At 56.5% G+C, this 25,870-nt stretch overlaps 1 protein-coding gene across 5 annotated transcripts in view; it reads right to left on the reverse strand.

The window, feature by feature from the left end:
- Positions 1 to 25,870, reverse strand: part of ELFN2 (extracellular leucine rich repeat and fibronectin type III domain containing 2) — a 71,847-nt gene that overhangs the window by 23,898 nt on the left and 22,079 nt on the right. For 3 of the 5 annotated variants that reach the window (XM_061417402.1, XM_061417405.1, XM_061417404.1), the window contains exon 3: positions 7,543 to 12,178. The exons of the other annotated variants lie outside the window; for them this stretch is intronic. The gene's annotated coding sequence lies outside the window, so the exon portion shown is untranslated. The remainder of the gene's footprint in view (positions 1 to 7,542; positions 12,179 to 25,870) is intronic. 5 annotated transcript variants of the gene reach the window in all.

The raw sequence follows: 25,870 nt of genomic DNA on the forward strand, positions 1-25,870 counted from the left end.
GAGGCCCAGAGAGGGGCAGTGACCTGCCCAGAGTCACATACTGCAGCCTGGGTCACGGCCAGGATCAAGGCTCCTGAGCCAGCAGCATTCGGGCCTGGAGCCCCATCCACCCTGCCCCATTAGTTAGATGGACTGCACCGTCTCTGAGTCTAGTCTCCACATCTGTAAAGTGCGGACCAGGCCCCTGCCGGGCCTCTGATAGGGGGAGAAGTAAAGTGAGCCATGTTGCTCATGCTTGACTTGCAGGGGGTCAGGGGAGGCTGTGCAGGGCTCTCGGCCTGCAGACCCTCAATTTCGTGAATTTCAATCTAGGGGGGACTTGCCCTGGTCTCCTAGCAAGCCAGACATGGCCTGTCACCCAGATCAGTCTCTCACACCCAGTGCTTTCCTGGCTGCGGGAACAACTCGGCCCTCCCTCCCTCCGTCCTGGGCACTGGCCAGGGATATGAAGATTAAGCCAGAGAAACCCATGTTTGGATCAAGGAAGCCAAAGACTGTTCACAAGGGCCACCTCTGCCTCCCGCTCCTCCTCCCGAAAAACTCCAGGCAAGAGAGCGCTTTAAGAAAAAGTGTGAAACCTTTGCAGTTAAAAGCAAAACCAATTTACAGCCCTGAGCCCCAGAGGGCTGGAACTGAGGAAAGGGAAGTGGAGAGGGAGAGAAGTCCCCAGAGCAGCACAGGCAGGCAGTTTTCATTGAGGTGGCAAGTGAACAGGGCATCCAGATGTCCCCTCAGATGGAAGGCTGATGCAGCATCAGAGGCTGTGATTATCACGGTTGCCACAGAGGGTCAGCCTCACACCTCCTCGACGCACCCCCCTGCACTGCCCACCCCTCCCTGCCCCCACACCGACCGGTCCCTGGGCCAGCTCAGGCTGAGGCCGGATGGGGGCAGGGGAGGAGGTAACCACGAGGCTGCGGGTCAAGATGGGGTCCCCAGGCAGCAGAGAGCATTTTTGTCCTTGGCTCTGCCAAGCACATTCTCAGGGCTGGAGTCAGGAGACCTAGGCTCCCTTCTGACGTGGCAGCTGGCTCCCAGGGGGCCTCAGGCCAGTCCTACCCGCTGGGGCCTCAGTGCCCCTCCCCGCCAGGCAGGGAGGTTGAACCGGAGGAGGCTGACTTGCCAGGTCTGTCCTGTCAGAGGACCCTCCGTCTGTGCCTCTGCCGGCTGGGAACGTCTGGGGACCGCATTTGTATGCAGGTGATGTGCAGGTGTGCGCTGGCTCAGCGCACCAGCTGTGCTGGCGTGTATGAGTAGACGTGTGTGCAGGCCAGCGTGTGCACACGCATGCCTGTGTGCACGGGTCATGTGCCCGCCTGGCCAGCTACAGGAGTGAACGGCAGAGTAAGAAGGGGCTATCTGTGAGTGGAGGGGTGGGAAGGGATGCACGTGGGGCATCTCATGGAAACGCAGGCAGGCGCCTGCCTGTATGCTGACATGTTAATAAGCATGTGTGTCCCACATGAATGTGTATGTATGCACATGCGCGACTTTAGCCGCATCAGGCCCCACCTCCCACCCTCAGATCTGAGTTGCTCAAAGCGGAACCCACTCAGGCAGACCTAGCAGCTAGCAGGCAGGCAAAGCTGGCCAGACTCTTGGAAATCCCAGGCCAAGCTGAGGGTGTGGGAAGAGGCAAAGGGGAGGGGAGTGGAGTAGGCGAAGGGGCCCAGGCTTGAGGGAGGGCCGGAGCGGGGTTGGGGGCTCACTAGCCCTGCCCTGCCTCCTCCCTTCCCAAACAGTCCAAGGTGTACAGTGGCACCTGTGCCCCTAGCCTAGCCCCTCTGAGTTCTGCCCACCTTGGCCCTCAAGGTGACCCCGCCCTCTCTCCTGCTCCTCCTGGTGTCCAGCTCCCCCCTCCCTCCCCCATGACTCAGAGTGGGGAGGAGGCTCCCCATTACCCTGTCCCATCGTCCCATGTGCGTCAACTGCCTGTCCCTGTCCCCGGGCTGCCTGCCCACCACCCGTCGAGGCCTGACGCAGCCAGGGAGGGGGGACGGCAAGGCCGCTAAGGCGCTGACAGCAGCACTTGGCCCCCCGCCCGGCTGCACATCCACTCGAGGTGTGGGGAGGGGTGTGCCGGCTGCTGTGCTGTCAGGCCTCGGGCTGACGGTTCTGGGGGCCGGGCCTCCCCCTGCTCCCACAGGAGTGATGCCCCAGCCCAGACACTAGTGGGAGGAACCAGGGCCCTATCCGCCTCCCCCCACCCTGCCCCACACGCCAGGGGCTGGTGAGAAAGAGAGGAAGTGAGGAGCTGCAGCCCAGAGGCGAGAGCTGAGGAGGAGGGAGAAGCCAGAATCTGGAGCCAGCTGAGCAGGGAGAGACAGAGGAATAGAGATAAATGGAGAGGGACCATGGGAGACGGAGGAATCGATCGGCAGAGAAGCACGGCGTGATGACAAATGTGGGGGGTTCGAGGGAGGGCACACAGTCCAGCTGCCCACTCCGCCCACCCACCCAGGGGCCAGGGAGACAGATGAGCACTGAAGCCACCAAGATGCTGTCTGTGACCAGCCCGGGAGGGTGGTGGGGAGCGGCCGGAAGCGGCTGTTGGAAGCAGAGGTGTTTACTGCCCAGGACGCAACCGGTGCAAAACCTGTGAGAGTATGGCCACCATGGGAAGCCAACTGTGGGCCAGTGGCCGGGCGCCAGGGCTTGTGCGGCAAAGAGTAGTGCTCCCAGCTGACCTGGACCCCTCCCCTAATGTCCCACCCTCACCCCACTCCCATAGGTGTGGGGTATTGAGTGAACTCTGGCCAGAGAGGGGGGCAGACCAGCATCTCTTCGAGGGTCTCTCTCTCCTGCCACCACAGAGATGGAACATGGCAAAATTGGGGGGCAGCATGCCATCGAGGGATCCTGGGGACCCCAGTCTAGCAGGCTACACACTGCATGATGTCCACTCCCACGTGGACACCCCTGCACAGAACGAAGAGTCGGCAAGCCCATGAGGGTCTGAGAGGAATTGAAGAGGGGCCAGGGGTCTTTGTTCAGAGCTGGGCACGGCCTCAGAACATCCAAGTCACTCTGGGCAGGGCCCTCCCCTCTCTCCAGGGCTCAGCACCCACCCTCAAGCCGTCGGTCGTCCCTATTGGATCTTGTGCCCTCCTCCTCCAGTGGCCAGGATTCAAGACCCCTCCATGGACTCAGGATCCTAGAGCCTCTGAGCAGCCGGGAAGAGGCATCCTGGCTCTGCTCAACCCCAGTCACTGTCAGAGGGGAAGCTGAGGCCAGGACTGGGGAGGGCACATCTGGCTGGTAGCAGATCCGCTCAAGACCCAGGGCTGCAGTAACAGACCCTGATACGCCAACCTCAAATCCTCTCTGGGAGCTTACTCCCCAGACATGGGCCCCGCCCCCCAGCTGCCCCAGGACACCTGGCACGGGAGAGTTTCTCTGCCTGGGAAGTGGGTTTGAACGATCCCTCCCTGCAGGGCTGCAGGGCAAGCACGCTGCCTGGTGCAGAGCAGGTGGCCTCAGAGAATGTTAGCTACCATCCTTCATGAGGCTCTTCTTATTTCCTCACAAGCCCATCAGGGTTCCCCTGGACTCAGGCTCCCTGAAGCCCTTGGTCACATCTCCCCAGACCCTTTCACTTCAGGCCGACCACCAAGCTCCCCAGTCAGAGGGGAGCCTTGACCTCTCCACCCCAGGCTGTGGGGCTGGGAGGGTCAGGGAGTCATTGGGCCACTCCTCCTGCTTGGGCTGGGCGAGAGGATGAACAGGGTAAAGGCCTGTGTGTCCCCAGGCTCAGGGCGGCTTGGGTGGGGAATGGGGGTGGGCAGAGGCCAGAAGGCAAGAGGTGGGGCCGCTGACTCCGAGACCTTGGGTCCTCTCCAGACCACAGTTTTTCCACCTGTGTGGCAAGGTGAGTGTCTCCCAGTCCCCAGGGCTCCCAACAAAACCCTAGGACTCAGTGGAGACAGACACACTCTCTCCTGGCGAATGCATAGCTCCTGCCCATAACGTCACACCCTCATGGATGTTGGTAGGGTCCCGGGAGTGGATGGGGGAGATGCCGTGCGTGTTCGACCTCCCAGGAGCGGGACGTGAGGCTTAGCCAGGGAAATCTCATTTGCAGCAGCTGATCAGCCCTGGCACGGGCTTCTCCCTGAGCTGGCTGGCCAAGGCTCCCTGAGGTGCCACTGACACTGTCCGTGTCAATGCCATTACCCAGGATTAGGAGAACCGAGGACCCCTGGGGTCCAGCCAGAACTTGAGGGGCAGGTGTCCACCTCACCTCTGCTGGAAGCATAGCACCAAACTAGGGGTCCCAGAGGTCGGCTGCCACCGCTCTGCCCTCAAGGACAAAGCCTGCCACCCCCTGGGAACTAGATACTGAGTCTTGTCACTGCCTCCACCTCACCAGGGCTCCTTGGGCAGGCTGCTCTGGGCCTTGCTTCCTCACCTGTGAAATGGGATAATTATACCTTCGCCCCTGAACTACTGTCTGGTAAATGAACCATCAGGATTTCAGGTACAAAGAGCCCCAGCTGCAGGACAGAGAGGAAAATAAAAAGCATGGATGTGGGAGGCAAAGGGTCCTGAGAGTGAATGCTGTGCTGTGTGACAAAGGGTACGTTAATTAACCTCTCCGGGCTTTAGTCCCTTTCCCATAAGAGCGACACAGCTAAACAGACTCATCTGCATCTGATATTTCACATTCCTTGAATCTCGTATTAGCCCTGCATGGTTGATGCTGTTGGCTTCATCTAACAGATGAAACACCAAGGCCCCCTCCTTCCCCAGCTTCCTCCAAAGAGCTGGGTCCATCACAGGGACTGGACATGTAGGCCATCTTGTGGTTTCCTGCCCCTTGAGTAGACACCTCCCTCCCTACCAGGAAAGCATGTAAGAGTGGACCATCCATAAACCAAGAGAGAATTCTACATATCCATTCATCAGGAAGTACTTAGTCCAGGCCTCCAGGCCTATGCTCCTCCAGTATTCCCAGGCACATGCCCACCTCAGGGCCTTTGCACATGCTACTCTCTCTGCTTGGCATGCCCTTCCCCCAATATCCACACAACCCACTACCTCACTTCATTCAGGTCTCTGCTCAACTGCTCCCCTCAACCTTGCCCTCCCTGATACCAAATCTGAGATGATTCACTTGCTCTGGTCCCTTCAGAGCCCTCAACAATACCAGACACCATTTAGCTCCTAATCATTCCCTCCCCGCCCCCATCATAAAATCAAAGGAGGCTTTACCTTGTTCGAAACTGTAACCTCCATGCCTGGAACAGGGTCAGACATTTAGTAGGTGCCAGAACATGATGTGTGGAGTGACAGATCAGGGCTAGGGACAGGGACGAGGGACAGAAGGAGATCCTGGAGTCCCTGACTCCACTGAGTCAGGACTTGAACCGTCAGGGGGAGGGGTTCCACTACTGATGAGGTGTTCATGGTGTGCAGGAAATGTGCTGAGCCTTCTCTTTAGCCTCATGGCCCTGCTGATGCCTCCTATCTCTCAGATGAGGAAACAGGCTCAGAGAGGTGCCATCATCTGCCCTAGACCACATAGCCAGGAACTTGAACTGGCCTGAGCTCTTAGAATTACCAGACTTCCCAGGAACCCTACAGATATGACTTCCCCTGACTTAAACACCTCCAGGGACAGGGATCTCAGCACCCATCTGAGGCTACTGACTCCCTTCTTGAACAGCTCTGACTGTTAGAGGTTTCTTTATATTACAAAGCCAGACCTAGCTGCTGTACCTCTGTCTGCTCATTGGTCCCAGCCTGCCACTGGCCAGGCACAGCCCATCTGTAGCCACTGTGGCCAAGAGCCCTCCTCAGAGGTCCTTCTGGTATTTGTTCAACTATTATCTCATGCTTCTGCCATCCACATATCCAGCCTAAACGGCCTCAAGTCCTCTACTGCTCTTCCTACTCCATGGTGTCAAGTCCCATACCCTCGGGTCCAGCCGTGCTGGGTCATGCTTGCTGTCAAGGTCCCTCCTAAAAGGTGTCACCTAGAGCTGAGCCACAGCACCAACATGGTTGGAGTGGTGACAGGCACCAAGGGACCCTCTGCCTCACTCGCTTCGGCTCCATGCTCGTTAGAGCAGCGTGAACACGCACAGCAGTGTGTCCCCACCTTGTCCGAGATGCCAACCAAACCCTCAGGCCCCCTCGCACGTCCTGCAAGTTTGCCCCCATGCCCTCAGAACGCTGTCAGGCAGCTCCGGGAAGTATCTGTTTTGGTTTCACCCGAGGTGCCGGGTTTCCGTCCACTCCCATTCAATCATGTCTTGTTAGTCTCAGGCCTCCGTGCCAGCTGCTCCACATCTCGGGGGAGCTGGCTCCTGCCCCTGACACCGTGGCACCCGCTCCCGGCTCCGTGCCCTCGTACGCCAGGTGAGCAGGGTGTGCCGGCTGCATCCACGTCACAGGGAATCAGAGAACAGGCCCGCAGCTCAGCCCTGGGGTCGGCAGGGCACGCTGTCCAACCAGCCACACGCTCGGCCACGCTCTTCCACACCCACACAGCGTCACTGCACACCCACTGTGTGCCTGTGATGTGTGTTATTGCAGACAGACTTGCTCTACCTTCACCAGGTTTCCAACTTACCCAAAAGAGCTTAGTAAGAACACAGCCATATCAACAGCAACAGTTACGGGGTTAATTGGGTTGGCAAGGCCTTGATGCACGTGCACCCATCTCCAAGAGGAGTAACCTCGGCCAGAGAAGGGGGCTGGGCTAGTTTGCTGTGCCACGCGCTGTTGTGACACTCAGAGGGCAGGTTCTCTGTGTCACCTTGGGCAGGTCGGCGCCTTGCCCCCTCTGGGCCTCAGTTTCCTCATCTGTTTATAGGGATAACAGCTGAGTGCTTGTGTCTCTGGTTTGTTGGGGCCACCCCCAGCCCTCTGTGACTGCTCACTGGGTCATATCCCAAGAACCCCACTGGGGCCTGGGCTTCCCCTGCTCCCAGGGGTGTCGGATCTGTTGTTGGCACCAGTGCTGGGTCCAGACCTCTGTGAAAGGAGGTAGGCAGGAGGATGGAAGGGCTTTTGGGAAACCACCCAGCAGCCTGGTAGGAGAGGCCCTGACACTGGTTCTGTGGGCAACTCTTCACATGGCCCACTCCCTGGTACCCACCCGCCGACCCTAAGCAACACACCAGCCACCCCAGCCACCCCCAGGACGACTGTGTAGAGCATGTGACCCTCCTGCTCACAGCCAAGAATGACCTGTATTAAAAGTCTGTCTCCTAGTCCCACTGCAGGAGTCATCTCTGGCTTTCCCAGAATCCCCCAGGCCATTCAAGGGACTGCCTCCTCCATCTGACCTGTGACTCCCCAACTGACCCCTGCTTTCCCCCACCTGACCCTTGCCTCCCCACCTTGCCCCTCACCCGCACCTGGCCCCTGCCCTCCCCCACCTGGCCCTGCCTTCCCACATGGTCTCTGCCGCTCACCTGGCCCCTGCCTCCCCCCACACCTGTCCTCTGCCTCCCCCATCTGCTCCCTGCTGGCCCCTTGGCCTTGGCTCCGGCACACCCCAGGCCCCGCTCAGCTGCAGCCCCGGGCACTACTCACCAGTCTCCACTGGACCCGCTCTTTCACCAGTGCCTGCGCACGCACGGCTGCCTCTGCCTGCATGGCCTCCATTCATTCATTCAATAAACATTTATGGAGCACCTACTATGTACCAGGCGCCGGCTAGGCCCACCCTCCCGGCTCTGCTCCCTCTCCAGGGCCCCAAGGGGTGAATATTTCCCTGCTTTCCAACACCCTCAGGGCTGCCCCAGGGCAGACTGGCACGGCTGGAGCCCACGGGGAGACGCGGAGGCTCCGGGTGGCAGACAGCGCAGCCCCGGGGGCAAAATGAAAACAGAGTCCTGGGCTGACATGGGTAGGCCTAGCACTTCTCATGTGAACTCACTTAAACCTCTGCACAACCTCATGAGTCATGCTGTTATTATTCCCACTTTACAGAGGAGGAAACTGAGGTTTCACAACTGCTACAGAATGCTTTGACCCTCCATGGCACCAGGCTCTGGGTCAAGCCATACTATGAGTTCCTGTTTCATCTGGACAATGGCTTTTTAAAAAAATTTTTAATTACTTGCCAATGTTGATAACTTGGGAGATTTTATTTTTAAAATCCCCACTTCTGGAGTGACTGGAAAACCTGGAAGAACTGGCTGCCCACCTTCTACATCTCTGCGGAGACAGGGCAGATGGCATGAGCCTCCCTGGTTCTGTAGCTCTGGGACATTCTGAAGGCATAGATCTTTTTGTGGGGATGGCAGGTCTCTGATTACGAATCTGGGGCTCAAGAGTTATGTAGGTCCTTGATCCTAAAAGTCTACTTGGCCTCTGTGTCACTGATGGTACAGGACTGCCCTGACCCATCCACAACCCTTGCTCGCCTCCAAGCAGGCCCACCAGAGTGGGGACCCCAAACCAGGAGAGCACCTCCACACAGCCCCCTGACCTGCCTGTCTCCCCACGGGGTCCCTGGCTCTTCAACAACGCTACTCGGTTTGCTAGGCCCAGTTGGGGGCTTCTGCTGGGGTTTGGGAGTAACGGGCTCCCAAATACGATTCCTAGTCCATAAAACGTTGCCAGCCAGGATGGGCTGAGGCTCCCACCAAGGCTGCTGTGAACACCAGGAGGCATAAAGCCTTGGCTGCCCAAGCCACAGCCCAGAGTGGGTACTGCTGCAAAGGGCTCTGGGGCTTCTAGAATGGCCCCTTGCTCCTGCCCCTCCCCCAGAGCTTAGGTTCCCCTTGCTCTGCTTACCTGGGACTCCTGCCCACCCTCCCCATGGCCTCTCCCAGGCCACCACATGGGCCCATAGCCAGCCAGGGCCAGGCCCGTTCCAGGGTGACAGTCTATCACAATCCTGAACCAGGTGGTCGCATGGGGTCCCTCTCCTAGTCCTGAGACTGGCTTCTCTGCAGGGGTGGGGGGGTACAGCTTGCAGGGGCCTGCAGCTGTGGCACCAGAGAACAAGGAAGCTCTGTTTGGGCAGGAGGAGCCCCGGAAGTGCCCAGGGGAGGGCCACCCCATGGACTGCCGGCTGCACAGAAACCACAGCCCAGGACACGTGTCCACCAAGTCTGCGTGGCCAACCCATGGAGACCGGCCCTCCTTAGTGTTCTCCTAGAAGGACAGGCCATCTTCAACTCAAATCCTGGCCCTGCCACTGAACGAAGAGCGTGGCCCAGGCAAGCTATTTCTTTCCTCTGAGTCTCAGTCTCCTCTTCTGTAAAATGGGACTAGAAGGGCACGACCTCAGAGGGTGGGAGAACAAAGCTTCAGAGCAGGTCTGGCACATAGTAAGTGCTCACAGCTACCTCTAGAATGGGTATGATGGCCTGGCTCACAGGTGTGGCATGGTGCCTGGCACAAACAGGGTCCCTGTCACCCATCGCTGCAGCAGTGGCAGCGAGGAAGGGATGAGGCCTGGCCCTGGACAGTGTCTGCCTTCCTTCCTGTTCCTGCCCCTTCAGAGACCTGCTCCCACCCCTGCCTTTAGCCTGCTCCCCAGCCTCGGTTTCTCTCCCGTTGCCAAAGCACAATGGCTGTTATAATTAACGGATTATCTCAGTGCGACAGCTGTGGTCCTTTGAAAACTGGGTTGAATAACAAGATCCCGGCGTATGGTAATTTCTTTTCATCCCCTGCTCCCTCTTTCTCTCTCCCTCGCTTCAGCCTTGTTACGCATGCAAATATTTCTTCCCCTTTCCCTCCTTCCCAAACACCTCCTCCTCCTTGGTGGCCCCCTCCTCCTTGGGATGGCAGTGGGGGACAGACTACAGTTCTGCTTTCTGGTGACAGCAGGTGGGAACTGACCCTCCAGGGCCCCTCCATGCTCCTGGCGCTGGGCAGATTGCCTGACACATGTGACTTCTGTCATCTCCCGGGCAGACCTAAGTCCCTACACCGGGGGATTCGTCCTACCTGCCAGGCCACTCCTTCCTTGGGCTACTTTGCAGGGACCTTCCCTGAAGTCCTGGTCCCCACTCTGATCTTCCCAAACCTACTTTCCCACTCCTACTGCCCAGCATCTCTACCCCTCCCAAGGCTTCTGTTGGCAGCTTGGTTCCAACCACCATCCCCCTCCCACTGCCTTCTGGACCCCTCCCTGGCACGTGACACTCCGCCTGTCCTCATCCATGACTGGACTTGCCTCCCACTGCCCGCCCACTCCCCCTCCACTGCTTCTCTCCCCTGCCCCTGAGCCAGGCAGGAGCATGCCCACGTGCCCACACCTGGGTGGTCTTGGCGTATGCCCTCCCACTGCTCCTGTCCTGCTGCAGTCTCCTTCCTCACCCAAGGTGAATTTCTCAATCTGCATGCTCAAGGGTCTCCCTGACTCCACTCTTAGCACCCCCTCCACCCAGTAGAGGAGGAGCATTCTAAAATGTACATCGGAGCATGGTGCTCCCTTGCTCAAAAGCCTTCACCGGCTCCCTTACTAATCTGGGAAATTTCCAACAAGGATCATCTGAAGCTCAGCCTCTGGGGTCTTGGGGAGCTGGTTTCCTGCCTTCCTCTCCTGCCCTCCTGCTTCCCTCCACCAATCAAAATTGTCTGGCTGGGGTCCCTCCTGTGGGTTCCCACAGCACTCTGGGCTTCTTCCATCACAACCAGAATGAAAACCGCTGCTGTGACTCCTGAGCTGAGTTCTCCGAGGAAGGGTCTGATTCTCCACTAAAGGCCAACACCGGACACCCAGTAGGTTCTGAATAAACATGTATTGATGACTGAATGAAAGAAGCCTGCTATCTCCCTTTATAGATATGAAAACTGAGGCTCAGAGTAATAACTTGCTCAAGATCACACTGTTTGTGCAAGACAAAACCAGGATTTGAACCCAGGTCTGTGATTCTAATGCCAGTCTTTCCCACTCCCTGGGGGTGGAGGGAGAGCTGTGGGGGTCAGCTTCTGCACAGATCTCAGGGGATTTGAACCTCCCTCCAGCCTCAGATGGGTGATAAGATGGGACTCCCTGCCCATGCTGTCACTGCATGGACCTTGGACTCCCAGGGCCTCAGTCTGCTCATCTGTAAAGTGGGAAGGAGCCCTGCCTCACTCCCATCTCAGAGGATGTCTGGGGGGACAGAAGCTCAGGTCTTGGAGAGAGCCAGCCCTGCTAACATCTGAGGGTTCGCCCATCTCCAACCTCCAAACCCAACTGCACTGCCCTTGACAGGTACTTCTATGAGCTTGGGGGTTCCTAGGATGGCTGGTGTCACACAGGACAGAGATGCACCCCCCACCAAAAAAAGTGAGAGCTAGTGGAAGAAGCATGGGAAAACTGAGGGTCAGATCATGACCTTGGGCAAAAACTTCCCTCTCTCAGCCTCAGTGTCTTTGTCTGTGAATGGGGCCCAGTAATGCCCACTTTATGGGGTTGCCATGGGAACTGATGTGTAATGTGTCCAGCACATGCAGGCACCACCGTGGTCACAGGTTCTACAGGAACGTGATGGTCAAGTGTACCCAGGAGAGAGGGCAGGTGAAGGGGGCAGCACAAGGCAGGGCCACTGTTCCTGACCTCCGTCCTCAACAGCCCACAGAACAGAGCTCAAACCCCAACATGAAGCCTTGGGTACCCCCCCTCCCTCTCTAACTTCATACCCCACCACATCCCTTCTCAACCTACAGTTACAGGGATTCCCATCTGCGTGTCCCCTGGGCCTTAGCTCATGTTCTTCCTGACCCTGGGGTACCATTTCCACCTTCCCTACCCCCTTGCAGCCCAGGCCTTGTGCCTCCTCCTCCAGGAAGCCTTCAGAGATTTCTTCTCCACAGGAAGGGTGTGGGCCTCCCTATCGTGCCTTCCCCCATGCCCTGATTCCACCTTCATGGACTCCTGGAAGGATCCTAGAGATTGTCTTACCCCACCCCACCCCATTTGTTTTACAGATGGGGAAACTGAGGCACAGGCAAGGGACAGCAGCTCTCCAGGGATGTGCTTGTACCCAGGTATCTGCTGCTACCAAGCCTACAGGCAGCTTCTCTCCTGGAGCTGAGATGTCCTTGTTCAGACCTTGCTTGTCTTCTCCTCACCCCCCAGCTCAGAGCTACCTGAGGATGGGACTCCATCTTCCTCTCTGCGCCCCCACCCCAGTGCCTAGCCTAAGGCCTGGCGCATAGTAGGCACTCAGTAAATGTCTGTTGAATTGAATTGCGCTCAGGGCGGCCAGTCGTCTCTGCTCTGTAAGAGAAGCATAGAGTTAGTGGAGCCGTTCCCATGGCGACGGGGGTGGGAACCAAGCTGGTGGGGTGGGAGGGCAGCCTGCCCCAAGGACCCCGAGGGCCCTGGAAAGGAGAGGGTCTGGGAAGCTGGAACATTCAGACTTAGAGGAGTCTGAAATTCTGCTCCAACAGGCAGCACAGCCCTGACAAGTCATACCGCCCCTGGGGCCTCAGTGGCCTCCTCTGGCCATTGGAGAGGACACTCCAGTCCCTAGGGGCTGTGAGGACGGCTTGTGATGAGGACCAGAAGAGATGTGAGGAGGGTAAACAGTGACTCCCGCTCACACTGAGCCCTCAGTGCCTGAAATATCAAGTCAGGTGGAAATGATGGCCCATTCTACAGACGAGGAGACTGAGGCTCAGGGAGGCGGGGAGGCTTCTCCCCTGAGGCCGCACAGCCCGCGTGCTTGATCCCATGCTGTACACACAGTCTCCCTGCAGAGAAGGGAGGAAAGCAAGGCATAAAAAAAAAAAAAACCCCAAAGACGCTGAACCCACCAAAAGGTGGCTGGAGCCCAGGCCCGGGCTGAAGAAAGAACTCCAGGCACAGGGCCCAGCATGAGCCCCACGGCTGTGAAGGTTTAAAGCCTTTCAGATCCAGAGGCTGCAAAGGCCTGGGCAGGCCCTGATGTTAATATAGATCAGCAGAGACTATAAATACTTGGCCAGGCCAGGTATTGCAGGGCCAAGCCCATGGAGCAGCCCAGCAGGGGCTCGAACCCTGGCCCCCTCCTCCTTGGGCCTGCGTTCCCTATCTGTCAAGAGCAGGCTACAACACGATCATGACAGGTTCTTTATCCAACAACCTAGAGTTCCCTGACCCAGTCAGGCTGGCAGGGGGACCTCAGGGCCCAGGCTAGAGTCCCAGGAGGAATTAAAAAGGATGCAAGAGAGGCTGCCCTGGTCTACCTGGGACAACCAAGGGAGGGCTTGGCTGGGCCTCTGCTCCCTGGCCTGGAGCCCGGGAGAGGCAGGGAAAGGGGCCTAGGATGCCAGCCATTCACTCCTTCACTTTCTCATTCATTCCAACAGCCATTCTCTGAGGATCTCCTGCTGGGGGAGCCGAGGATTCATTGCCAAAAGGCACAGCCTCAGGTAGATGCTCCAGTGAGGAAGACAGCAAGACAAACAAGCACGGCAGTGCAGAGGCCGACCTCAGGCTCTGTGCCCCATCCCAGACTGCATCACCTGACACTAGATTCACACCTGCGTGTGTCCGGACCAGTACCTCGTCAAGGCCAAGGATGGGGAGGGCAATCTCGCTCCTGTTGTAAACCCAGAGCCCAACCCGGCACCAGGAAGCACTCCATTAATATTCACAAAAGGACCGAAGAATGAAAAAATGTCTTGGAGCTTAAAAGAAAGGGCGCCCATACACAAGGCCATGGCATGGCAGGGGCGGGGTGGGGGAGCAGGAAGGAGCCCACACAATTAATACACAATTTGCCCACTTGAAGGATGGAGAAACTGAGACTGAAAGAGGCTAGGGGATGTGCCCAAGGACCTCAAAGCTACAAGAATGGCGCAGGACCCGCAGCTCCCCAGATATAAGATAGGCTGGTACATATAAATTCCAGGTACAGCTGCTTCAAGCATCAGAGGGGTAACGTTTGCAGGTCTGAGACTCCTCGAAACGCTGAGTACAGGTGAGGGTGCAGTATCCCATCTTCTCGCCAAAGCCTCAAAACAGCTCTGGGTGGCAGATAGACCCTCATACCACAGACAGAAAAACCGGGGCTCTGGGAGAGGGTGTAGGATTCCCCACCCCCAGGCCCTTCTTGGTCAGTACCTCAGTGGGACTCTCCTGCTGACTGGCGGTTCCACCTCCATCCCCTCTGAAATTCACCAGCACGGGGTGCAGACCTGGGCCCGGGCCTGAATCTGCCTCTGCCGACTGGGTGACTCAGGCAGGAACCAGCCCTCTTTGAGCCTCAGCTTTCCCAAGAGCCATCTCCTCAGCCCCACGCAGCTGCTTCAAGGAGCAGAGGAAAGAGCATGCGTGGACGATCAGTCACTTCAGTCGTCTCCGACTCTTTGCGACCCTGTAAACTGTACCTGCCAGGCTCCTCTGTCCATGGGATTCTCCAGGCAAGAATACTGGAGTGAATTGCCATGCCCTCCTCCAGGGGATCTTCCCGACCCAGGGATCGAACCCTCATCTCTTGTATTTCCTGCATTAGAAAGCAGGTTCTTTACCACTAGTGCCACCTGGGAAGCCACAGAGGAAAGATCAACCCCCTTACAAACTGTAAAGTGCTAGTGATATTGAAGGGAATTTAATCACTACTGTTACACTTTCCTTCCCCAACCACTCCTCTGCTCTTCTTACTAACAAGGTTATGACAGTTTCTATCAGATGCCCGCACTACGCCTACCTCTGGTGCTAAGGGGTTGTCATGAATTTCATCCCAAGGATCGTAGGGATCATTTACTATTTTTATGCCCATTCTGCAGATGAGGACATGGAGGTTCAGAGAAGTGATGTGACTTTCTCAAGATCACACAGCAAGAAATGAGAGCACTTAGCCATGACCCTGTACATCTGCTTTCAAGTATCTGTATATTCAGCCCTTTGGGGCCACTAGAGTCCTCCAGTTCATTAATGCCCACCTGTTCCCTGGTTTATCCAACTTCCCAGATGTATGCAATATTCATATTTCCATCAGCAGCAGCTCACGCACCCTTCTCTGAGGCCTTCGGGAGCCCCATTAATCATTCAGACACACCTGCATATTCATTAACTTACGAATTAATACAGGGCCCCTTATTACTTCGGGCCTGCTGCCTGCATTAAAGATACTTCGACTTCATTCATTATTAAACTCCTCTGATAAATGATCACATCCGTCCTTCACAGAGTGGGGCAGCGCCCAGGCCCCCAAGCTAGTAGGTCTGCACCAGCTGCTGTGTGACCTTGAGCCAGGCCCTCACCTTCTCTGGGCCTCCCGAATGTTTACCTGATAAAATGAGGCAAAGGACAGTCTCTAAACACTGCCTGGGCTTGTCGAGACTGGCCCTGTCCCATCCTTCCGCAGGCTCCTTCAACCCTTTCCTGCACTTACAAGACTTTCCTGGGCTCACACGACCCTTTGTTCTCCATAAAACAGGAGCCAGTTGTCCCTGCTGTTTTCCTGATCCTCTCCCACCAGTGGCCTCCATTCACATCTGGGCCTGAGCCTGGGCTTTGCAGCCAGCATCATGTATCCTGAGCTAAGCTGGCTTGGCAGACCAGAACATATCCCAGATCACAGAGGCCAACTGCCTCCCGTGGCCAGCAAGGGTGGACTCCGTCTGCCACACAACAACAACGATGACGACAACAATAATAATCACAAGTGCGCCCAGCATTTCCTGAGCGCATACCAGGCCCCAGGCCTTGGGCAAAGTCCTGCACTGTCTCAGCCTTCTCAGAACCACGTCCACTTTACAGATGGGGAAACCAAGCCCAGTGAGGTCAAGGCCATTTCCCCATCTCACTTGGGATCCCCAGCTCATCACCATCACACACTTCGGTTGGAGGTGGGACCCTCGGTCAGCACCCTGCCCTGGCTCCATCCTTTCCTGACTGGGTCCTCTGTACACCGACCCTACCTAATGGGGGGTTTCAGGCAACACAGAATGGGCCCCCACTCCCTGATCGATCCCCTTATGTCTGGCACAGAGCAGAGCCCATGAACAAAGCGTGAGGATGCTGCTCCCTATGTCACCCCTGCTGGCTCCGCTGCCCTCCCGCTCCGCTCCTCGGGCAGCTCTGTTTGGGGCTGCTCACAGGGCTGCTGGGCTGCCAACAGCAGAAGGGCCAGGCTGCCGCCTCATACCGGTGCTGGGCCCGAGGCTTCATTCTCTGGCTGTGTGACTATGGGCCCATTACCAAACCTCTCTGTGCCTCAGCCGCATTATCTGAATCACACCTGACTCCACCGCCTGCCTCATCCCTCATCTCCAATCCATCCTGTCACCTGCCCAGGCCACACACCTGAGTGTTCAAGTCACTGATGGCCCTTGTCTGGAAGGGAGCACTGGCTCCTAGCAACTCCAGGTGTCCCCTGGGTGCCTTCCCTAAACCCTTAGCTCAGATGCCAGAGAGCCTCTCAAAATAGCCTGTTTATTGTGTACCCGCTGAGGACTCCTCTCTTAAAGCCCTTCTAGAATCTTCTGTGGCTCCAGGCTGAAGCTAGAAGTCCTTCTGAAGGTCAAGGCCCTATGAGGCCTGGCCCAACCACCCACTCCAGACCCCTCTCCTGCATCCTCCCTCAAGGCAGCTCTCTCCTCTCCCATGGAGACTCTCCTGGCTCTTGTCTGACCCCCTGATGGCATCTGTCCCTCCCACATCGCCCAGCCATCGAGCACAGGGTGTTCTCCACTGCAGCTCCAGCCCCTGGCACAGTCAGCCTGGCAGTGCTGTGGCCTGAACCAATGCCTCTGTCAAGTCCAGAGAGCAAACCCACAGGGCTGCATTGTGCCAACAAGGAACCCAGCAGACCCTGTGAAGGCCTTGCCATTCTTCATCTGCATGCAGACACAGCCCCCAGTTACACAGCCCCCCTGTTACTTTGTCAACAGGGTGACAAGGTAAAGGTCATCGGACCTATTTCTCAAGTGAGAGGTTCAGAAAGATAAAGTGGGCTCCCAGGTCGCCACTAGTAAGTGGTGGGGCTGGGACCAAGGCTTACTGCCTGGGCTCCAGGCACCGAGCACTAACTACATGCCAGACCTCAGTGAGGTTTTACATTAACTCATTCAAGCCTCTCCATAGCCCTGGGAGATGGGCACAATTATTCCACTCATTTGAGAGATAAAGAAACTGAGGCCCAGAGCAGTGAAGCCACTCATCCAAGGGCACACAGTGAAGAAGTGAAATAGTCTGGAACAATACACCGAGCTGTAGCCGTGGAGCTAGTCTGTCCTCCCAGCTCTGCTCAAGTCTCCCCAGGCCTCTGCTGCCAGGGCTGCCCTGGGTGAGAAGCATCTCCATTGTGGCTCCCTCACCAGCCCCAGCTCCATGGCAGCAAGGACTGGAGCCACGTCCTTCCTTTCGAGCCCCCGGATCCATCATCTGGAAGAGGGTAACAGGCCAACCAGGAGCCCTTCACCAGCAGCATATGATCCCCACACCTAAAGCCTACAACACACTAGGCCCCAGACTGGCAAAACAAGTCTCTGGTCCACAGGGGATCACCAGGGGGTGAGGGACCCTGGGTGGGAAGGGGCAGGGGTCTCATTCAGGGTTTGGGAGCAACAGGGTTCAGGTGCCTGCCTGCTGTCATCAAGAGCAACATGAAGCCAACAGGAGGACAGAAGAGAAGATGATGGTTAACTGGGGGCTTGGCACCTCTGAAGACCTGCCGCCCAGGACCCAAGGGGGCCAGGCATCCCCAGAAGGGACTGCACCCTGCCAACTAGACCGTCCACAGCTAATGAGCCCCTGCTGCGGGGCTGGACTAGGGCAGAGGAAACAAAGATGGGCAAGGAAATCTCTGGCCAGGAGGGAATTCGGGCAAGAGGAGAACCAGCACTCAGGCCCTGGGATCTTGGCTATTTAAGAAAACCCTCCTACGGGTTATTGGGTTGGCCAAAATGTTCATTCAGGGTTTTCCATTATGGTTTTCTATTTCCATTTGTACAATAGAGAAAGTGTTAGTCGCTCAGTCATGTCCAACTCTGTGACCCCACGGACTGTAGCCCACCAGGCTCCTCTATGTTATTCTGCAGGCAAGGATACTGGAGTAGGTTTGCCATTCCTTTCTCCAGGGGATCTTCCCAACCCAGGGATCAAACCCGGGTCTTCTGCATTGTAGTCAGATGCTTTACCATCTGAACCTCCAGGAAGCAAAGCAGCCTCTAATTTCTCTTAAGAGAGAATCTGAATTTTCACAGATTGGGGTTGCTAAAAGTGGGGTAACATCAGTGGATTTCTGGGTACTTCCTCACTGTATTCCCACTGTGAGTGCTGAGGGTGGGGACCATAGACAGGTCCCCTTTCTGCCTCAGGCCACAACCTGGGGGTTTGGCACACAAAAGGTGCTCAGTAATTCTGGCCAAACTGTTAGTGCATCATTTCCAGGGCCCTGTATCAAAACTACTGTGTGTGGGGAACCCCCCTGACCCCGGTCACCTCCCTCATCCACTTTCAGGCCCTCTGGGGTACTTGAGAGAAGGTCAGAGCTGGCAGCCCCCCCAGCACATCTGGGCTCCTGACATGTAACAGGTGAGGGAACTGAGTCCAGAGTGGGTGAGAGTCTTGCCCAAGACTGGCAGCCACATCCTTTCTCCTTCAGGCCCCTGCTTCCTGCCTCAGCTCCCCAAAGGCTGCTGCCCCTCCAGGCTCTGTCTCCACCCACCTATGTGTGCCCCCCACTCTAGGGTGACCTCAGGCATGCCTTTGGTCCCCCAGATCCCAGACTTTAGCTTGTCGGATGTCTCCCCAGGTGCCCTGAAAGGCCCCAGGCTCAGCCCAGGTCATCTTTTCATCCAAGCCACTTCTGCGCACGTTTCCTCTTGGTCAAGGTCACCACCACCCTGCCTGCCTGCTCAGACCACAGATCCCACCATCACAAACTCCTGCCCCTGCCGGAAAAGAATAGTGAGACCAGCCACCAGCTTCACCCTTGAAACATCTCCCCCATGTGTCCTCTGCTCCCCACCTCACCAGGGCCTGCCGCCATCATCACTCGCCCCCTTGCCCATCATGGCCTCGTTTTTCTCCAGCCCCTCCCTCACGGCAGCCAGGGGGAGTCTTGCACAGGGCAGCCCTGACACTGTCTCTCTTCCTCAGAATCTTTCTGGGAGTTCCCTGCAGCCCCGAGGACAGGGGCCAAGTTCCTTCCTGGCATGTGAAGCTTCCATGAGGGGAATCCATACCTTCCTCACCTCCTGCCCCAGCCCCTACTCACTTTCCTGGCCCAGCTCCCTGACTGAGAAAGGCCCTTTCCTGTCCCTGCCACTTGCCCCCAGTACTGTGAACCCCTACCAGCTTCAGGTCAGGCACCACCTCCTCCAAGAAGCCTGCCCTGAACCCTAAGCCTGGCCTCACCATTCCACAGCATCCCTGGGCTCACAAGCTCCAAGTGGTATCCCCCCGGACAGTCACCATTTCCCTTCCTGAGAGCCAAGGCAACACAGCGTGTCCCTTCAGTGCCATCAAGGGGCCTGGCATGGAGGAAGTGGGGCATGGGGACTGAAAAAGCACAAGAACTACATGGCCCCCAGGCATGTCCTTCCCAGCTGGCCTCTGTCTCTATCCACCTGCCCACCTCCCCACTCGCTGAGTGGACCTGCTTTTACTACTGATGACAACATGGCCTCCCAGCTCCCTATCATTATTATTATGACCACTCAGGCCTCAACCAGTGCTGCAGCTCCCGTGTCCACTGTGGTCCCAGCCTGCTTGGGGCAGCATGGTCAGGCAGGGGCAGAGGAACAGAGGAATGGGGAGAAGGTGGACAGAGCCCCTGCTGGGAGCCTCACCTGGGCCAGGGGGCTGACGTAGCTGACCTTGAAGAAGACCCAGCAGCTCTTATCTGGGCACGCAGGGCTTCTGTTTACAGATGAGGAGACTGAGGCTCTGACCAAGGGCAAGCAGCTAATCTGGAGCCTCATGGCCAGTGAGGGCCAAGCCAGGGATTCGAACCTGCCCACCAGACTCCTGCCCACTCTCCTTGCACTAGATCCTGTAGCTTTCAAAATCAAAGGAGGGGACTTGTTCACCCCGAGTCCAGGCATTCCAGGAGGCCACAGGCACTGAGGACAGAGCGCTAAGACTGGGGTCCTGCACACCCTCAATTCAGACACTTGCTGAATTCAGACACACCCCTGCCAGCTGTGTGGTCTCAGGGAGCCTGAACAGCTTCTCTGAGCCGATTCCTCATCTGTCCCTGAGGATGGGAGGCTGCCCTGCAGGCCTGCCCTGAGTGCTAAAGGAGACAGAAATGACCACAGCCAATAACTACAGAGAATCTCCCAGGCTGGGCTACAGGTAGGTTAACTCCCTCAAGTGGCCCCACAAGAGGCAAATTCTTACAATATCCCCATTTTACAGACAACAAAATGAAGGCACAAAGGATCTTTCCAAAGCCTTGCAGCTATAAGTGTGGAGCTGGGCATGCAGCGCTGGGCAGAGAATGATCAGCATGGGATGGGTCCTCACTAATGATATTCCTTTCCAGCTCAGACCTTCCCTTTAATCCTTCAAAGACATCCAGAATAAGCTGGCCTCTCCCATCTCCACTGGAACCACCTGCTGGGTCCTCCTTCCACCTTCACAGAGCGAACCCTCTCGCCCTCAGTGGCCTGGATCAAACACCACTTCTCCCCTGAGCCTTTCCTGAGCTCCACCACCCTCTGTCCTCTCCATCGCCACCTGCTAAAGTTCCCTGGACGGCAAACAGACACCTCGAAGACCCTGCCTCTGCCCAGTCCCTGCACAGCTGCCTGAAGAAACTTCTTGAAGCATAGGCAGGTTCATGGAGCACCTCTCTGCTCGGAAGCCTCTGGGGCCTCCCAGGCCCTTATCGCCACAGTTAAGATCGGGCTTGGTCCCATCTCTGCAACTCTGCCCTCCAGCACCCCTCCTGCAATGAGGCTACTGTCCAGAGAAACGGCACCCCACTCTGCACACAAATGCCTCCACACACACATGCCTGTGCACACACATGCCTATGCACACGTGCCTCCCACACACATGCTTGCGCACACATATACCTATGCACACGTGCCTCCCACACCCACGCCTGCACACACACGTGCCTGCACATACACACACCTACACACACATGCCTGTGCACACACATGCCTGTGCACAAACATGCCTGTATACACACATGTCTGTGCACACGTGCCTCCACCACAACCTGCCTGACTCCTACTTGGGACTCTCCCTTGAGCCCCCCTCTACCACACCAGCCTCCCACTCCTCAGCCTGACCCCAGAAGAGCACCTTGGAACTCCCCTTCCCAACTCCTCAGCTCTTCCCACTCCTTCCGTCCTGATCTGCATCATCCGCAATACTGTTTCTCAAAGCCAGTGGCGGGCTCCCTCTTGGGGAAGACTACACATTCTGGACTCCTCTGGCCTGCCTGGGGCTCACAGGGCCTGCCGAGACTCCCGCACCCTCCTTTCCCACTCCAAAGTCCTCACGTGGGAGCTTCTTACCCTTCTCACCCAACACCTTTTGGCCTTTCCCCTTGAAATGGCCACAACCTGGCATGTCCCACTCCCACCTCCTGCCTGCTACTCCTCAGACTCAAAGCCACCTCCCACAGGAAGTCCTCCAGCCCACCCAGGCATCAGTCAGCCTCATCTGCCTTCCACTTGGCTGTGGGATTCCTAATGGCAGGGACTGTTCTCATTCACCCCCCAATTCCCCAGAACCCTGTACGATGCTCAGCCCACACCAGACGCTGGAGAACTGTCTGCCGAATAAACATGCTGCTTCCCCCTTGAGCTCCCGGAGGCAGAGGGAACAAGTTCCATTAGCCAACCATGACCAATGTAAATCCACCCACTTCTCCCCACCTCCACCAGCCTCCAATGGCTCACATGAACTACTCCTGTGGCCCTCACCTTCCTCCCTACCGCCACCCACACCTGCCTACTGACTCCCATCAGGCCTGAAGAACCTCCACAGCCCTCCCTGACTTCCTGTCTTGACCTCTCTCCTCACTCGTGTGCTCCAGCCCCAGGGAAGGCCGCCTTGCTCCTCTGGGTGAATGAAATAATGAGAGTTTGCAGCTTCCTAACCCTCGACCCTCATTGCGCCTGTTTTTTGAGTGCAGCCTCTAAGCCTCTGAAGGGCAGGACATGGCTTACTCTTCCCAAGATCCCCAATACCCAGCACAGAGCAGGAGTTCAAAAGTTTCCATGAACAAATAAATGAGGGACTTCCCTGGTGGTCCAGTGGTTAAGAATTTGCCTTGTGATTCAGGGGCCTGGGTTTCAATCCCTGGTCAGGGAACAAGATCCACATGTCCACAAGCAACTAAATCCATGCACAGCAACTACTAAAGCCTGAAGCCCATGCACCCTGGAGCCCACACGCCACAACTAGAGAGTCTGTGCATCACAACGAAGATCCCACGTTTTGCAACTAAGACCTGACTCAGCCAAATAAACAAACTCTGGTTGTTTAATCGCTCAGTCGTGTCTGACTCTCTGCGACCCCAAGGACTGCAGCACTCCAGGCTTCCCTATCCATCACCAACTCCCGAAGCTTGCTCAAACTCATGTCCATTGAGTCAGTGATGCCATCCAACCATCTCATCTTCTGTCATCCCCTTCTCCTCCTGCCCTCAATCTTTCCCAGCAACAAAAACAAATGAATGAGTGCTGGACTCAAATCCTGACGCTGCTGCCTGGGCCTGTTTCCTCATTGCAGTCCTTGACCTCCCTTTTCCAAGGCTGGGGGGTGAGGGGAGCACAAGGGATGTGGGGATCAAAGGTGGAGATCAAATGACAGCAGCACCTGAAAGTGTTGTAAAACCACACGTCACTACACACCTGGGAGGGACTATTCATTCCAAAGCAGTGAAAACGAGGCTGAGGTTAGGTACTTCACAGACTCATTCATTTAGTACCATTTCTCAAGCCCTGGGCCAGGAGCAGGGCCTCCCAGTGCTCTGGACACAGTGGTTCTGCCCTGCGGACATTCACAGCTCAAAGGCAGGAGTGCAGGAGACCAGGCATCTCAGGGAGAAGGTCAGAGAGCCATGGGGCTTCAAGACGAAGTGGCTGAGGCCCAGTAGGGGTTCCAGGAAGGCCTCCTAGAAAAGGGGTCTGCCAGTTCTCAGATCATCCTGCTCCACCAGAAAGAAAGGGACCCAAACAGCCAGGTTAACTAGGAATACAGGCAGGCCAGCCCCTCAAGCCAATATCATCTCAGATGAACATGTACTACTACTACTGTCCCCATTTTACAGGTGAGAAAAATTGAGGCCCAGAGAACTGAAACCACATGTCTCAGGTCCCCCAGCTCTTGGGCAGCCAAGCTGGTGGTCTCTGGGCCTCCTGCACCTTCTGAGGCCCCTGGAGAGACTAGAAACCATGTTTAGAACATTCAACCTCTGAACCAAGGGACACGCCACTCTGATGGCATCCAGGTCAGCTGCTTCCAGCCACAGCTGTTGGTGCCAGGCACACAGGGGCCATCAGGAAACGGATCTGAAGAAATCCCAGAAAACAGCTGCTTCCTGTGAGCTGAGGGGCAGCTGCCCTCGGGGCTGGTGAGGGTCCAGGTACCACACTGGGCCCAGGGAGCCCTTCCTTGAATGCATGCAAATGAATGGCATAAATTTCTACTTACTTAACTTCACAAATGCTAACAAGCTCATAAAAAATAAGTTATTCTTCCTCAGCTCCACAACACCCTGCATTTGTTTAATTTTGTTTTTCTTCCTTCTCCCAGCCTCCTCTCCAACAGAAACGAAAAACCACATCTTTGGGGCTTTCCCTGCCAAGTGGGTCTGTCCTTCCCCCTCCCCCATTCTGCCCCCCAGATAGGAAACCAAAGTCCCGGGAATGGGCCCTGCTCTCTCCACCACAGCTGTGTGATCTTGGGCTCTGACTCAACCTCTCTGGTTTAACTGGCTCAGTTACCAAGTAGGAAGCACGCTTGCCCTCAGCTGGCCTCTGGGTCAGTGTGAGGATCAAACATGGTAATCCTAGTGAAGTGCTGAGTCTGCTCCAGGCGCAGAACAAGCCCTCAATAAATGTCAGACCTTGTTATTATGTAAAGAAGAGTTAAATAGCTCCCTTCCAGTTAATCCATCTGTAGAGTTTGCCTTCTGGGCCAGCTGGCTGCCCATGGATAGGTTTTGTTGGTGGACTCAGAGCTGATGCAAATCTTGGTTTGATGCTATGAGGCAGAGCCTTTACCATAGGCCCCACCACACCCTACTGCCTTCCTCGGCCCGGATGCTCACATTTTGTGACGAAGCCCCCGTGGGCATCTGAGTTAGCTACCCCTAGTTTATGCCTCTCAAAAGCTTTTCCAGTGGGTCATTGATTGCATCATTAGGCCCAACTCACAGATGAGGAAACAGGCTCACGGATGGGCAGGGACTTACCCACAGTCCCTGAGGGAGGGGCTGTGGAACCAAGGAGAGTTCCCTCTCCAGTCCTGGCCTGTTTTCTTTCCAGAGCCACTGCCTCACCATGCCAGTTTAAGAGCCACCTCCCTGGTGGCTTCCCTGGAAGAGCAAATGGCCTATTAGCCAGACGATGGCAAGCCTAGCAGAACCCAGCACAGGGGCCTCCAAAAGATGGGGCCTGGGTGCCAAAGCTGCCCTTTCTTCCCAGGTCCCCTCTATAACATCTAAGTTCCTGGGCACTTCCAGGAATGGCCCTAGCCAGACAGTGCACCTCTTTTGCCCACACTGGCCCCCTTTTGCTGGCACAAAGCCTAAATAGCCATGGCCCCAGCCAGCTCCAATCAGTTACCACCAGCTACAGCCCCATAAGCTCCCATTTCGCAGAAGAGAAAACTGAGACCCAGGCAGGAGAAGAACATTCCTTATGGTCACAATGAGGGAGACTCAAGCCCTGGCTTTTGAAGACCTGGCTTGTCCCACCCTCCAGCCAGCATCAACTAGCAAGATCCAGGAAGCAGGGCCAACACTGAAAGGGACAGCCCCTGAGGCACCAGCTACAACTGCCTCCCCTGTCCCCTACCCCTGCTGGCCTTGATTTTCCCATCTGCAGTGTGACGGGACACAGTGAGCCTGTCCTAGAGAGCAGAGAGGTAAGGCTGGGAGCCTCAATAACTCAACAGTGTGGCCGTGATCACCATCCTCAACTTCCCCAAGAAGAAGGTGGAACCACTGTCCCCTGTGTTCCTCACAACCCCTCTCACAGGGCACCCCCTGGCCCGCAGCCAGCAGAGGCACAGAAGCAACAAGTGGTTAGCACAGCGTGGTATTAATACCATGCTGGGGGCTTTTCATACTCACTAGGTGGATGCTGTTATGCCCATTTTCCAGACAAGTGGAAGCACAGAGAAGCTAAATAACTTGCTCAGGGTCACCCAGGAAGAGACAGTGCAGAGTAGACTGGTGGACAGACCAACAGAGAAAAGATGGAGAACACACCCCTGGCTGTTGGTGTCCGGTCAGCAAGATGCAGGCTTAGAGGATGCCAGGAAGGTTGGGATGGAGGAGGCAGAGCTGAGTCAGAACCTGTGGCCAGGGTAGGGGGCCCCATAACTGCTGCCAGCTGTAGCTCTAACAGCTCCCGACCCTGGACACCTGCTGCTGCAGTCCACATGCCCACTGCTAGTCTCAATGGTATCACCAGTTCAGACCACTTTCATTCTTCCTTTCTTACCAGTCTCTCAAATCCATTCCAGGGTACCCTTCTCCAGGTAGATCGAGTCATAGCGTGGTTCCCAGTGATTCAGGACCTTGCCCAAGCTCCCACCAAGCCAAGAGTGACCGAGTGGGGACGTGAACCCAGCTCTTCGATACACTTATCCTCTCCCTCTTCGAGTCTCCAAGGGCACAAGGCCACCAGCTGCTGCTGGGGAAGAGGGTGGGGCCAGGGCCTTGAGGGGCGGGGCCGAGAGAGCCAGGGGCGGGGCCTAGGAGGTAGGGGCAGGCCGGAGAGAGAAGACTGGATCCCAGTTACCTTGGCAACAGAACTAATTAATTCCAACTCTGGTTCC

The sequence above is a fragment of the Bos javanicus genome, chromosome 5, assembly GCF_032452875.1.
Source record: "Bos javanicus breed banteng chromosome 5, ARS-OSU_banteng_1.0, whole genome shotgun sequence".
Lineage (NCBI taxonomy): Eukaryota > Metazoa > Chordata > Mammalia > Artiodactyla > Bovidae > Bos > Bos javanicus.